Here is a 15,593-nt window from a genome sequence, read left to right as displayed (position 1 = left end):
AACTTTTAATTGGCCTAATTCTGGGAAAATATACATTTATTTCAAAGATCAAAACCATGCTGCATATATTTACTAACCACAGTGAAAGGAATCTGAAAATCAATACCAAAAATAAGATATAAAAGTATTAAGCAAGAAAGTTCTAAATAGCTTACAAGTCATATTTCAATAAAGAAATCACAAAACATTTTGCATCTAATAATATTTTGAAACAAATAATGCAAGTAAAATGATCATAACTTGGGAGAACCATCAGTCTTCAGTGGGAAATTTACAGCCTTAAGTCCATGACAGAAATTTGATTTAAGCCTTTAACTACCAAATTGCAGTGAGTTGAATGGTAGCCCTCTGCAGGGTATGTCAACATCCTCATTTGCAGAACCTGAGACTGTTACCTTATTTAAAATAAGAGTCTTTATAGATGGGATTGAGTTAAGGATCTTGAGATAAAGAGAACAATTTGTATATTCCCTTGGGCCCTTAGTTCTATATCAAGTTTCCTTGTCAGAGATCTACAAGCGAGATGATAGACAGAAAAGGAGGAAGCAGTGGGACTACAGAGGAAGAGATCAGAGGATGCATCTTCAGCTCATGAATGCCTGGAGCCCCCAGAAGCTGGAAAAGGCAAACACTAGAATCTCTCTAAGAGGATTTCCCAGTAGCACAGCCTTTTCAAAACCTTAATTTTGGATTTCTGGCATCCAGAACTATGAGAGAATAAATTTCTGTTGTTTTAAGCCACCAAATTGGTTATAACAACCACAGGAAACTAATAGAGCAGTACCTCGAGCGAGAAAAACAAAGCAAAATAATTCTAAGAGAAATATAAGGAAATTATGATAAATATGAGATCAGAAAATAATCTTTAAAAACAAAAATGTATAACTAAAAATAAAATTTATCATACTAATAAAACTGAAAAGAAAAAACATTTTTCTCTGCCAGGAATAAAAAAATGTTTCTCTCTCTCTCTCTCTCTCTCTATATATATGTATATATCTTAGAAATATAAAAAGCTTTTAAAAATTAAGAAAATTTTAAATTTGTATATAGAAATAATTTTCTTAAAAACTCAATATAATTGGGGGTGTCTGAGTGTCTCAGTTGGTTAAGCATTTTACTCTTGATCTTGGCTCAGGTCATGATTTCAGGGTTATGGGACTGAGCCCCACATGGGGCTTTGCACTCAGTACAGAATCTGCTTGACCCTCTCCCTCCGCTACTCGCCCTCATGCTCTCCCTCTCTTAACTATAAAATAAATAAATAAATAAATAAAAGTCTTTAAAAAAAATTCAGTATAACTAATGCAAGAAAAAATAGGGAATCTGAATAATCCTCTACTATTAATAAACTTGAATTTGTAATTTTATACCTTTTTACAAAGAAAACTCCAGTCTTGGATGAGCTTTGTTTGTAGATTCTTTCAAATACTTAAGGGGAAATTATCTGCTTTACACAAGTTCATCTAGACAATAGAAAAAAATACCTTTCCTATCTCATTTTGCAAGGACAAGATTTAAATACAAATACAAATAAGATTTGCATGCAAAAAAAAAGTCCACTAACAATCAAAACATACAGTATGTGCTTGATTCCCTCACCTCTCTCATTATCCTACAGCCACATGGTTATTAATGTTTTTCAAGTTTTCTTGAACAAATCTCACTGCTTAATACTGTTTCACTTGACTAAATAACTTCATGACTCCTTCCTTTTTGTACTAGCATAGGGTAATTCAGAATTATTAAAAGTGACATCATTGTGACCCTACTTAATATTTTTGGCTATCAGATTCATAATTCTTAGTTTTATCATTTAGAACTTTCACAATTTGGTCTTTATCTTCCTATTCTTCATTATTTAGCCAATCTTTGGTCCCCACTACTGCCAATTCACCCACATCAAATATTTCAGCATCCCCCTGTACTAACGAATTCAAACAACAGCGCTTTAACTCAAGTGGCTCCTTGCCCATATTCTGTTCTTTCTTTTTCAGTATAGATCATGTGTGTTAGAGGTAAACATCAATTGCTGGAATATGAAGAGCACTGACAATACACAATTGAAATGAGAGTTGATATAGCAGAGTTTCTAGAAACAAAGCTTAACATAGCAAATGGAATAAACAGTGATTTGTCTCCCTTTGAAAATGGTTTGAATATGATGCATTTAAACATGTCTATTTTTGAAACTTTCTGTATGAGAAAGAGGGTATATATGAATATTAAGTGGACAAATGATAGATTCTGAAGTTTGCTATTGCCTTTTTTACATAATCCTTCAAACCCTACCCCATTTACTTGAATGTGACTAATCCAATCATTGCAAGGATAGACCCTGATTAGTTTAAGAAAACAAATACTATCCTATGCCTCACGTTTATGGTTTAAGATTATTCAAGGGACCCAAGAATCTTCATACCAAGAGAAAATAAAGCTTTCATGTTAGAGTTGTCAGAAGAGTTATTTCCTTCTGCCCTGGCTCTGAATAATGAAACATATACAGCTGTATGTGGCTGTTAGTGTTTTTGCAACCTTAGATTGAAGCTTAGATACAGATAAGGGTAGAGAAAAGAGAATCGCCAAGAAACATAACCAGTGCTATAAAAGAACTATGTCTGGATTCCATCTAACCATGAAACTATTAAGTTAAAGTTGTCAATATATTGACTCCTTGGTTTAAACCAGCTAGAATTTTCTATTACTTGAAACTAATGCCCTTGGATATGGATCAAGATGGAAAGATGTTACCAGAATGAACTTTTGTTGTTTCATTTTTTTTAAGTGGTTAAAAAAAAAAAAGATATTTTCTAAGAAAGGATTGATTTTTGAAGGAGAGCATACATTTCATGTGCACTTGCTGATTTAAAGTAACTTTAAAACACGTAAGTAGATTTGATCATGTCCTTGATCAAAAAATTCAGATGAGAAAACTGGAATACATCAAGCCCACTGATGACAAATGAAGCATTTTAGTTTCAAGGGAGAAATTTTAGAATAAACACAAAGAAGGTTTTCAACCAAAAACTGCAGAAATACAGTAATTTGCAGAGAGGAGGAAGATAATGAGCTTGAAAAGATATTTACTGAGGAATGGCCAAAGATGTTGACAGAAAAGCAAGGCAGTACAATATCCTCTCTCAAACTCTCTTTCTCTTTCTCTCTTTCTTTCACACACACACACAGACACACATAGACACACACACAAATTATTTAAAGAAGGAAAAATATTACAATATTGCCAAATTCTGTCACTAGATCAAGTAAAATGAGAGTTGAACTATCCACTGGATTTAGAGAAATGCTGTGATTGATTACCTTAGAGACAGTTGTTTCCAAGAATAACATATGGGATTAGAATTCAGATCAAGGCAGTTGAAAAGTTAGTAGAAAATGTGGACTTAGAGACAAAATAGGTCTGGCTGGTAAGGAGAAGATGCAGAGGTTGTAGATATGTAGGATTTTAAAGAAGTTGCTTGTGTTGTATGTTTTGTATTTTTTTTTTTTTTGCCTAATAATTATTAATTAAAACAATGAACATAATCGGGATGCCTGAATGGCTCAGTTAGTTAAGCTTTGGCTCATGTCCTGATCCCAGAGTCCTGGGATCAAGTCCCATAATCAGTTCCTTGCTCAGGGAGAATCTTACTTCTCCCTCTGCCTGCTGCCCCCCCACCACTTGTGCTCGCTCCCTCTTTCTGACAAATAAATAAATAAAATATTTTTTAAAAATAATCAACACTATTATTTTTGTTTGATCATTAATGGCTTCTTTTTAGAGCAGTTTCAGGTTTACAGAAAAATTGATTTAAAAAATATGTAATTTCCCCTTTCTGCCCACGGATCCTGCCGAGGAAGCATCATTTTAAGGTCTCCCTTCCCACTTCAGGCATGTCTAAGTCAGAGTCTCCCAAAGAATCTAGACAGTTGCAGAAGCTCTTCATGGGAGGTTTGAGGTTTGAAACAACCCATGAGAGCCTGGGGAGCCATTCTGAACAATGGGGAACATTTACATAGTGTGTGTAATGAGAGATCCAAATACCAAGGGTTCCAGAGGCTTTGGGTTTGTTATCTAGGCCAGCATGGAGGAAGTGGATGCAGCCAGGAATTCAAGGCCACACAAGGTGGACAGAAGAGTGCAGAACAAAAGAGGGCTCTCTCAAGAGACGATTCTCAAAGACCTGGTGCCCACTTGAACTGTGAAAAAGATTTTTGTTGGTGGCATTAAAGAAGACACTGAAGAACATTATCTATAGATTATTTTGAACAGTATGAGAAAATTAAAATGACGAAATCATGACTGACCAAGGCAGTGGCAAGAAAAAAGGGTTTGCTTTTATAACATTTGATGATTACAACTCCATAGACTGGCTTGCCATGCAAAAATACTGTACTATGAATGTCCACAACTATGAAGTAAGGAAAACCCTATCCAAGCAAGAGATGATGAGTGCTTCATCTAACTAAAGAGGTCAGAGTGTTTCCGGAAACTTTGGTGGTGGTTGTGGAGGTGGTTTTGATGGAAATGACAACAGCTTCAGTCATGAAGAAAATGTCAGTGGGTAAAGTGGCTCTGGTGATGGGTATAGAAGCAGTGGGGATAGCTATAATCCATTTGGTAATGATGAGAGGAACTTTGGAGCTGTCAGAAGCTATAACGATTTTGGCAGTTAAAACAATCAGTCTTCAAATTTTGGTTCCATGAACGGAGGGAAGTTTGGAGGCAGAAGCTCTGGGCCCTATGGTGGTGGAAGCCAATACTTTGCCAAACCACAAAATCAAGATGGCTGTGGTGGTTCCAGCTGCAGCAGCAGTAGCTTTGCCAGTGACAAGAGGTTTTTAAGTCCTTCCAGGAAGCAAAGCTTAGCATGATGGGAGATCCAGAGAAGTGATAGGGAAACTACAGGTTATAACAGATTTGTAAACTTGGCCAAGCACAGTGGTGGCAGTGCCTGGCTGCTACAAAAAAAGATATGTTTTAGACTGTGTATGGGCAAAAAATTCGAGGACTGTATTTGTGACCAATTGTATAACAAGTTTATTTTAGTTTCTATTCTGTGGAAAGTGTAAAGCATTCCAACAAAGCATTTTTTTTTAAAGATTTTATTTATTTATTTGACAGGCAGAGATCACAAGTAGGCAGAGAGGCAGGCAGAGAGAGAGAGAGGAGGAAGCAGACTCCCCACTGAGCAGAGAGCCCGACGCCGGGCTCGATCCCAGCACCCTGGGATCATGACCTGAGCCGAAGGCAGAGGCTTTAACCCACTGAGCCACCCAGGTGCCCCCCAACAAAGCATTTTAATGTAGTTGTTTTTTTGTTTGTTTCTTTGTTTGTATTTTACACCCATGTTGATTGCTAAATGTAATAGTCTGGTCCTAATGCTGAATATATATGTCTTTAAAAAAAAATACAGAATTCCCATATACTCACTCTTCCTTCAACATAATTTATCTTATTCTTGGATTAATATGATAACGTTTGTTATAATTAATGAGCAAATATTGATAGATTATTATTAGCTAAAGTGAATAGTTTAAATTTGGGCTTATTCTTTGTATTGTCTAGCTCTATGGGTTTTGATAAATATGTAATGTTGCATATGCACCATTATATCATACAGAATAGTTTCACTCTCCTAGAATTCCTCTGTATTCTACTTTTTCTTCTCTTCACTCACTCCCTGTCCCTGGAAAGGGATCTTTTTACTGATTTTTTTACTGTTTCAATATTTTTCCTTTTCCACAATGTCATATAGTTGGGATCAAACAGTATACATCCTTTTCAGATTGGCTTCTTTACTTGGTAATATGCATTTAAGATTCCTCCAGGTCTTTTCATTGGTAATTCATATCTTTTGATCACTGAATGATATTCTGTTGTCTGGATTTTCCAAAATTTGTCTACCCATGTACCTATTTTATCTGTTCTTTAGGTAGGCATACTTCTATGTATTTATCTATTTGATGGAAAATATTCAGAGAAGAAACTCTTGAAAGTACTAAAGAACTAAGAGGAAATAAAATAAAGCATCATATATGGTAGAGGAATTTTTATTAAGTTATAGAAGGGACACTGTCTCTACTGAAAACCAGGAGAATAGTAAGGAAGGCATGCAGATATACAGAAGTTTGTAAATTTGAGGGGGGAAACTGAGAGAGCTAACAGCTTGTATTTAACCTGTGAATTAGGGACTGAGTCCATCAGCTAATACAGAAGATAGTGACCAATGAAGAGGAATGTTTAGAACATACAAGTGTGAGTGTTAGCCAGTTTGTACTTCGTTTCATATATAATGATATTCATTGCCCAAAAGTCAATATATTTACTCTCACTTAAAACTTTGCAAAAAGTTTTTAATATTTGCTTTAATTAAATTTTCTCTAATCATTCCTATAGGTGTAAACTCTGATCATAGTTTTTTTTTTTTTAATATGGGGAGTATTTCTCTAAAATTAGTTTTTATGACTTTAAAGGATTTTGATATTACTGAAATGGTTCACTATTCATTTGGACTTTAATGTTATGTCTTTCTTTATTCAATTAAAAGCACAGTATGTGCTTTGGTGAGTGCTGTGAAGTGTGTAAACCTGGTGATTCACAGACCTGTACCCCTGGGGATAAAAGTATGTTTATAAAAAATAAAAAATTAATTAAAAAAAAAAGCACAGTACCAAAATGTGAAATTATATTTTGTTTTAAAGATTGTACAGACACAGAGAAAAAATTACATAATGGATTCATTCATAATTTTCATCATAACACTATTTTGCTAAACTAAATATATCTTCTTCATCTGCCAAAAAAAAAAAAAATTAAAAGAACTCCCACCAAAGAACTTATCAACTCAACAACCAAGGAATGAATCATGCAATCAAGAAATGGGCGGAAGACATGAACAGACATTTCTGGAAAGATGCCAACAGACACATGAAAAAGTGCTCAACATCACTTGGCATCAGGGAAATACAAATCAAAACCACTGTGAGATACCACCTCACACCAATCAGAATGGCTAAAATTAACAAGTCAGGAAAGGACAGATGTTGGCAAGGATGTGGAGAAAGGGGAACCCTCTTACACTGTTGGTGGGAAAGCAAGCTGGTGCAGCCACTCTGGAAAACAGTATGGAGGTTCCTCAAAAAGTTGAAAATAGAGCTACCCTATGACCCAGGAATTGCACTACTGGGTATTGACCCTAAAGAAACAAATGTAGTGATCCAAAGGGGCACATGCACCCAAATGTTTATAGCAGCAATGTCCACAATAGCCAAACTATGGAAAGAACCTAGATGTCCATCAACAGATGAATGGATAAAGAGGTGAGATATATATAATGCAGAATCAAAAACCCTGAAATCTTGCCATTTACAAAGATGTGGATAGAAGGAAAGTATCATGCTAAGCAAAATAAGGCAGAGAAAGACAAATTTCATATGATCTCTCTGATATGAAGAATTTGAGAGGCAGGATGTGGGGTCCTGGGTGATAGGGAGGGAAAATAGTGAAACAAGATGAAACTGGGGAAAGAGACAAACCAATAGACTCTTAATCTCAGGAAACAGAGGACTGCTAGGGGGGTAATTGGGTAGGGATAGGGTGGCTGGGTGATGGACATTGGGGAGGGTATGTGCTATGGTGAGTGCTGTGAATTGTGTAAGACTGATGATTCACAGACCTGTACCCCTGAAGCAAATAATATAGTAAATGTTAATAAAAAATAAATTAATAAATTAACTATTTAATTAATTAATTTGGGGGGAAAAACTCCCACTAAAAGATAGATTTCTAACACATGTGTATTGTTAATTATGTATCCATATGTGATACTCATAACACTAAAATTTATGATTATGCAATTAAAATAACCTTTGCTTAGAAGAACAATCCAGATATTTCCAGAAAAACAATGAAATTATAATTATTAGTGTTTCTTTGAAAAATCTATATTAATAAATATATCAACATAAGTTATGATAATATTCATAAAATGAGTAAGAAAATGGTTTTTTTGAACTTTTGTTCTTAAAATTCATGCTATTTTTCCTAATATGCATATACTAAAATATAATGTCTTCTCTTTTAAGAAATAATATAAATGATACTTGAATGATGATTTATGGCAATAACCAATCCAGGAATAGTAATGTAAGTCCAAAGCATGAATATTATTTTTTAATTTACTAAATTTACATTAGTTTCTTGAATACCTAATAAGATTAGTCTGCAATGTATATTAAATTATTATTTAGAAACAATCTTAAAGATACATCTTCCCTGAACTTATAATAAATAATAATATAATAAATATATAACAATGATAAACCCATAGTAAGTGGAAAACATCATAAGCTGAAAATGCATTCAATATACCTAACCTACTGAACATCATAGCTTAGCCTCGCCTACCTTCAACATGCTCAGAACAATTACAGTAGCCTCTGGTTGGGGAAAATCATCTAACACAAAGCCTATTTTACAACAAAATGTTGAGTATTTCATGTAATTGGTTGAATACCATACTAAAAGTGAAAACCAGAATGGTTGTGCAGGGACAGAATGGCTGTAAATAGATCTGCTGCTTACTCGTGATGGCGTGGCTGCCTGGGAGCTGCAGCTCACTGTCACTGCCTAGCATCACCAGAGCATCTCCTGCAAAGCGCTAGCCTCGGAAAAGATTGGAATTCAAAATTTGAAGCATGGCTCCTACTGAATATGCATCACTTTCACACATCATAAAGTCAAAGAATTACAAGTCAAAGCATCTGTAAGTTGGGAACCATCTGTACTTCATAAATACTTTTGTGGAGATTTGCAGATAATATGCCTAAAAATAATTTCAAAGTGAACGTTATTAAGAAGACCCTCAGATATAAGAGCTCTGATAGCTGTCTGACCTAGATTTTCTGCATTCAGGTAAGCTGGAATAAATTGATGTTGAGCAGAACATTTTTTATTTTCTGTCTTGAACTCAGATTGTATGATCATTCTAGTACCCATTTAAATAAAAAAAAAATTTAAATAATAAATAAAGGAAGAGAAACCACTGTATTCCTGATATTATTTTTCCATAAAAGTATGATTAAATGAATATATGAAACCTTGGATCAAAATGGTATTTATCACTTTGGATTTTGGTTTCTTATTTTGCATTATTGGAAAACTGTGCTAATATATTTAGGTTTATATCTAAAACCAACTTGGTTCCAGGTTTTCACATGTAATCATATCTGGAAGGATTTTTTAAAAAGTAAAAGTCTTAGAATCTCTTCATTGAGGTGACTGTCCACATGTTACAGGATTCCTAGTCTCTCAAGTTTTGCATTTAAGGATTAGTACTGTTCTAACCCCATAAAATGATAATCAAATTCTTATCTCCCCAGATTTCTAAAACTTCTACTTGGGAATACACACACTTGCATCAGGCATGTATGTATGTATGTATATATGTATGTATGTATGTGTGATATTTATATGCATAAATATATATGCATAATTTAGCATATGTTATATATACAAATAATAAATTATTAAATACACTGCTCACTAAATATATTACGTATGGATATATGCACATGCACACAGAAATACAGAAATGTATGTCTGTCTCCATATATATTACTATATATGAATATATAAATATTTTTATATATTTAATATTTATTATATTTACTTAGCAATTTTGCATATTCACTTAAATATACTAAACATGAAAAATAAATATACTAAATACTAAATAATATTCACACACATTACACTTTTTATACTAATAATCATTTCCTCTGCTTTTTTTATGGGAGTGAAAGAGGTAAGTGAGAAAACTTAAGGTTGCTATGATATATCATAGGGAATTTGGAAAAAGGAGGATCAGGGGATTTTTGTATTTCCATTTTTAACTAAAATAATTGTAAAATGCATTTTCTTTTCTTTATTAGTAATGTATAAAGTTAAAAGTTCTCAAAAATACTTGTTTCCTGGGGTGCCTGGGTGATTCAGTCAGTTAAGCATCCAACTCTTGGTTTCAGTTCAGGTGGGAATCAGTGCTCAGCAGGAAGTCTGCTTGAAAGATTTTCTCCCTCTGCCCCTCCCCACATCTATAAAGAAATAAATCAATCTTTCAAAGCAAAAAGTACTTGTTTCCGCAAACGTATGTGTATGTGTATATGTATGTGTATGTCTGCAAGATTAGTATGTTATAAATTTGAAGTGTTTAATCAATTTAAAAAAATCAAATATCCTTAGAAAACTAATGGGTATCACACAGAATACAGAATATGGTTGACTGGATTTTTATGTATATATAAAGAATCCAAGGCAGTCATCAGATACTTTAAATTAATCAGGGTGATGTGTGTGGTCATGTTACCTAGGTAGTGTTCAAGCTCCTTTTGAATTCATTATCTCTGATATGGTTATTGTAGTCACATAGCATTAGTATAAGTTGAAAGAAAAATGTGGTCTTGTACTTGTGAATAATTTATCTGTTATATGTATCTAGTTTATTTTTGCAAACCACGGCTTGTGTTTTTGATTATGTGCATCTTTCTACTTTGTTTTTGAAAGTTATTCTAAGTAGGAGAGAATGGTAATATGCACTATATTTCATAAGGTGTGGCTTATATTAATTTTGAGTGTCCATGGAAACATATTTTTTTTCCCTAGGTGAGTTCAGTCTCAGAAATGGAAACAATTATACTGATATTGTACTACTATTGATATCTATATTATTAATGCCTGTAACACTTAATTTTTTAAGACTTTTTTTCAATATTTTTTTTTATTCACTTGAAAGAGAGAAAACAAGCACAGAGTAAGCAGAGGGGGAAAGAGAGAGAGAGGCAGACTCCCTGCTGAGCAGGGAGCCCACAAGGCTGGATCCCAGGACCTGGAGATCATGACCCGAGCCAAAGACAGATGCCTAACAGATTGAACCACCCAGGTGCCCCTGTAATAGTTACTTATCAAAAATCAGTGCATTATTATTTTTGCAAAGAAAACCATTATTCCTTCACATAAATGAATATAAATCATAAGTTTAGTAGAACAGATCTTGTATGTTGAGTTTCAAAATTAATAAATTATAATGTGACCACAAAATGATGATTAGTTCATTTTTATTGTAATTATTGTCTCAGGGGTCCTCTAGACCACTCTTAAGTTTGATGATTTGCTAGGAAGACCCCAGAATTCCACAAAGCTGTTATACTTACATTTACAGTTTATAGTAGAAGAATACAGATCAAAATCAGCAAAGAGAAAAGGTGCATATGGCAGAGTTTAAGAGAAACCAGGTTCTACCTTCCAACTGTCCTCTCCCAGTAGAGTAAAAAAGATAGCAACAATATGTGATGACATTTCCTAAGTGTTGCCTAACAATGAAGCTCAATCCTTCTTGAGCCCTGAGGCCAGATTTTTACTAATGGCCTATCATGTAGGCATGGGACATCTGTGAGACTGACCTAAGCCACTTGGACTCCAATCCCCAGAGGTCAAATGACAGCATGGCCTCAAATCCCAGGTAAACAAAAATAGGTGTTTACCATAGTTACACTGTTAGCATAAACTATCTGTGTGGCTTAAATATCTTGGTATGCAAAGACATTCTTTTGTGTTTCTTTTTTTCTTTTTTTTCTTTCTTTCTTTTTTTTTTTTTTTTCTTAACTTGAGGAATGAGAGAGTGAACATGGGAGCAAGTACAAGCAGAGGGCGGGGCAGAGGGAGAAACCACTCCCCACTGAGCAGGCAGCCCTGTGCCAAGCAGGTCTCCATCTCATCCCAGGACCCTAGGGTCATGACCAGTGCAGTAAATAGAGGATTAACGGCTTAACCTACTGAACCACCCAGGTTCCCCTACAAAGACATTCTTATCAGGCAGGATAATTCAGAGAGTTCAGAAGCAATCTCCCTCTTAAACAGGATAAAGGCTAGTTCTTTATTTGGAAAAAGGAAGGTTCAAAAGAACACCCTAAACCTGCTGGATTAACCCTTTACTACCCAGTTAAATTTGAAGAACTAGAGAAATCATAAGGTCATTCAATTCCTTGAGAAATAATTTTGACTTTTGCCATGTGTGTGTTGAGGCAGCAGTGAACAAAAAGAGCTCTAATCCTGACTTCACAAAGCGTATCTTTTCCAAGGAAAAGTAACCAAAATACAAAGTTAATTACTAAGAAGATATTATGTTGTATGGTAATTAGTGTTATGTGAAAAAATAAATTAGAAACAATAGGAAAGGTGCAGAATGGGTTCAGTTTTAATTAGGCTTTTCAGGGATAGCTTTACTATGATTGACAACATTAGTGCTTACATGCAGGTGATAAGCCCAAGTGGACAGAACAGTGCATACAAAGACCCAACTGGACACACGTGTTATGTTGAAGAACAAGGAGGCAGTTGGCTGAAGCCCAGTAGGAAGGAGAAGCAGAAAGAAGTGGTAGGGACAAGGGCGTATGTAAATGATTACGTAATTTTCTTAATCATTATTTTCCACAATAATTTTTCCCATTGATATTTATTATGGGACTATTTCAGTTCTATTTTGCGTTATGTAAAAATGGTTTGGAATGACATAGATGTCTGTGAGGAGATAAAGGCATTTTTGATCCTGGACTATTAGAACAAAGGGCTGAGAAAATGCTTTGCCCCCCCCATAGCTTTTTTGAAGTTTGTCATTTTAAATGTTAAATCCAAATTGTCTAGTAAATAGTTCTCTTTTATGAATAGTACCCATAATCAAGGATGTCATGGGTGGCCCTTTTTGTGGGAGAACAAACAGATCTTGGCACCACAGAGCTACTCAAAGAGATCACCATGGGTCACTGTCATCGTAACAATGCTTACTTTGCACTGTTCTTTGCTTGGCCATTGCTTTTTCACATGCTTTTTTCCACACAGCTGGACTTCTTTGTTGTATGTAACATATCATGTGGTGCACATTTTCTCTCCTGTCGCCCATGATTGAGAACAGATGTTATATGCCTTTATAATTGTCTTCAGGAAATCTCAATGCCTTTTAATGGCACTCTGTACCTTTTGTAATCAGGAGGGTTAGCTGTATACTTAGAGGCCCATGAAGTATAGAACTTCTTTTTATTGTAGATAGTCACATACAACCCCTAGGCCTGCTGTTTCCCATTCACTGCTTGCTGGAACAATTAGCACTAATAAAGGTTTTTCACAACAGGTATTAATGCTTTTCTGAAAAAGGTAAGGACATTTGGCTTTTCTTGGAATAGGCAAGTACTGAGCTATGGAAGATAAATGGTTTCTTAATGGGAGAAAATTTTTATTTTGCTCACTTAATCTTTTCCATTCAAAATAAGTTAATTTGTAGGCTTCAATTACAAAATGAAAAAATAAATAAAACAAGAATTATTCTCAAATTTGAGACCTCAAATTCAAAATATATTCTCAAAATTTGTAATTATTTTGATTGGATCAAATAGAATAGTATGAATAAAATCATGCAGAAAGCCTCCTGTGAAAATCCTGGGTTATTTTCTCTGGTGAATTATGAATAAACTTATTTGGATAAATTATGAGGACTTTTATTATGCCTAATAAAAACAATTTTACTAAAATATTTTATCTAGATGAAGAATACAGACTTGTATCAATGCAAATTATCTTGTTCCATTTCTTCTTTCTGCTTTCCTAACCTAACAGTCTGACTAAAGTGAATCTCAGAGTTCATAAAACTCTTATTCTTTCATTCTTGTTTCCAACATTAATATTAGTAATGATAACACTGCATAAGATGTTTACTTGTGTGCTGGACATCTCTTTAAAGTGCTTTAAAGCTATCTCTTTTATTCCTTGCAGCAATTCGAGGCAGCTGTGGTTAAAAGTCCACACTCACTGCTCTTAACCCCTACTATTTGAATTCTCCAAAATCTTCCTTTGACCATTTCCTGATTAATACCAAATATTTAGGCCTATTGTTCTTTAAAGAAACTTTGTGTTCTGTAGAGTCTCTGTTGTCCTCTGAGACAACACAAATATATGTGTATATAAACTAATTGCTTTCTCTAACTTGCTAACTAGAATAAAAATTATAATGTAATGCAAAATCTTTCCCATTATTAACATAAATCTTCAGCATGTAAGAGCTTGGTGAATTTGTTTTTTTTTGTTTTTGTTTTTGTTTTTTCTAATGGGTAGGTCAATTTGAGAAAAATGAACATCTCAAAATTATTGAATCTTCCAGTCCATAAGCAACAAATATCATCCAATCTACATCTTCTTTTTTTTTACATCTTCTTAATGTAAGCAATGGGTATCGATATTTTGCTGACCCCAAATAATAAATGGGGAATGTTACTTATTTTCTATATTATCTTGATTACTTTGTATAATGTTAACATTATTTCTTTTCTACATATTTTAAAGGAAATATTTGTAAATAATATAGATCTAAAATTTCTTTTCAAATGACTTATTTTTTTCAATTTTTCTTAGAAGATCAATTTCTTCCATGTAAGCTGCTCTTTCTTCTTATGCCACTTTTGTAATTTGTATATTTCATGCAATGTGTCCATTTGTTCCAGGATATAAATTGATTCTCATAAAATTGTACATACTTTTTCTTCATTACCTTTTTAATGTTTATAAGATTTGTAGTGATGTCCCCTTTTCACTTGTTATATTAGTAATTTTACCAATAACAATGAGGTTGGAAAAGGACATTAAACCATGAGATTCCAATCCTTGATGACAATTTTTTTTTAAGATTTTATTTATTTGTTTGTTTATTTATTTACTTATTTGACAGAGGGAGAGAGGGGGAGAAAGCACGCAGGCAGAGGGAGAGAGAAGCAGGCTACCAGCTGAGTGGGAGGCCTGATATGGAGCTTGATTCCAGGACCCTGGGATCATGACCAGAGCCCAAGGCAGATGCTTAACAGCCACCCCTGTTGATGACATTTTGATTTCAGTCTTTTCTTGTTAAGTCTTGCTAGGGTTTCATCAGTTTCATTCATCTTTTCAGGTAACTTACATTTAATTTCATCCATTTTTTTTTCTTATTTGTCCTTTTCTCACTGATGTAACTCTTCTATTTTTTCATTCCATATTTTAACTTAATTTAGGTTTAATTTGCTCCCCTTTTCCTAGTTTCGAGATGGAAACATTGTTCATTGATTTAAAATTTTCTAATCTAATATAAACACTCATAGCTATAAAAGTCCCTTTAAACATTGATTTAAATATGTCACTTAAATTTTTATTATATTCTCATTATTATGCAGTTCAAAATGTTTTTATATTTTCTTATTATTTACTTAATTCTTTTATTTACTTAATTCTTTATCACACTTCAATTTCATCCATTTTCCTTTTGTATCAACCAGATTGCAAGCAATATGAATGAAATGTCAGCCATATTTCTCCTTCAGCATCTCTTCTACTCCTATTCTTTAGAACTTAATTGAATGCTAGTAGTAAAATTTTATTTTAGACCACATGTCTCAAATAAAAGAACTAGGACATTTACTTTTAGAAAAATCTACGTATTTCTCCAGGTCCCAGGCTCCTGGTTTAAACTACTAGCAAGTCCTTTTCATACCAGTCCACTTTGTAATATCTGGTTGTTAGGCTT

The 15,593-nt window shown here is 33.9% G+C and overlaps 1 pseudogene; it reads left to right on the top strand.

The window, feature by feature from the left end:
* The first annotated feature begins 4,264 nt into the window (after positions 1-4,264).
* On the top strand, positions 4,265-4,872 carry LOC116587266 (annotated as a pseudogene).
* The last annotated feature ends 10,721 nt before the right edge of the window (positions 4,873-15,593 follow it).

Source organism: Mustela erminea, chromosome 3 (assembly GCF_009829155.1).
Source record: "Mustela erminea isolate mMusErm1 chromosome 3, mMusErm1.Pri, whole genome shotgun sequence".
NCBI classification, from domain to species: Eukaryota; Metazoa; Chordata; class Mammalia; order Carnivora; family Mustelidae; genus Mustela; species Mustela erminea.
This window is presented reverse-complemented; position numbering and strand designations above follow the sequence as displayed.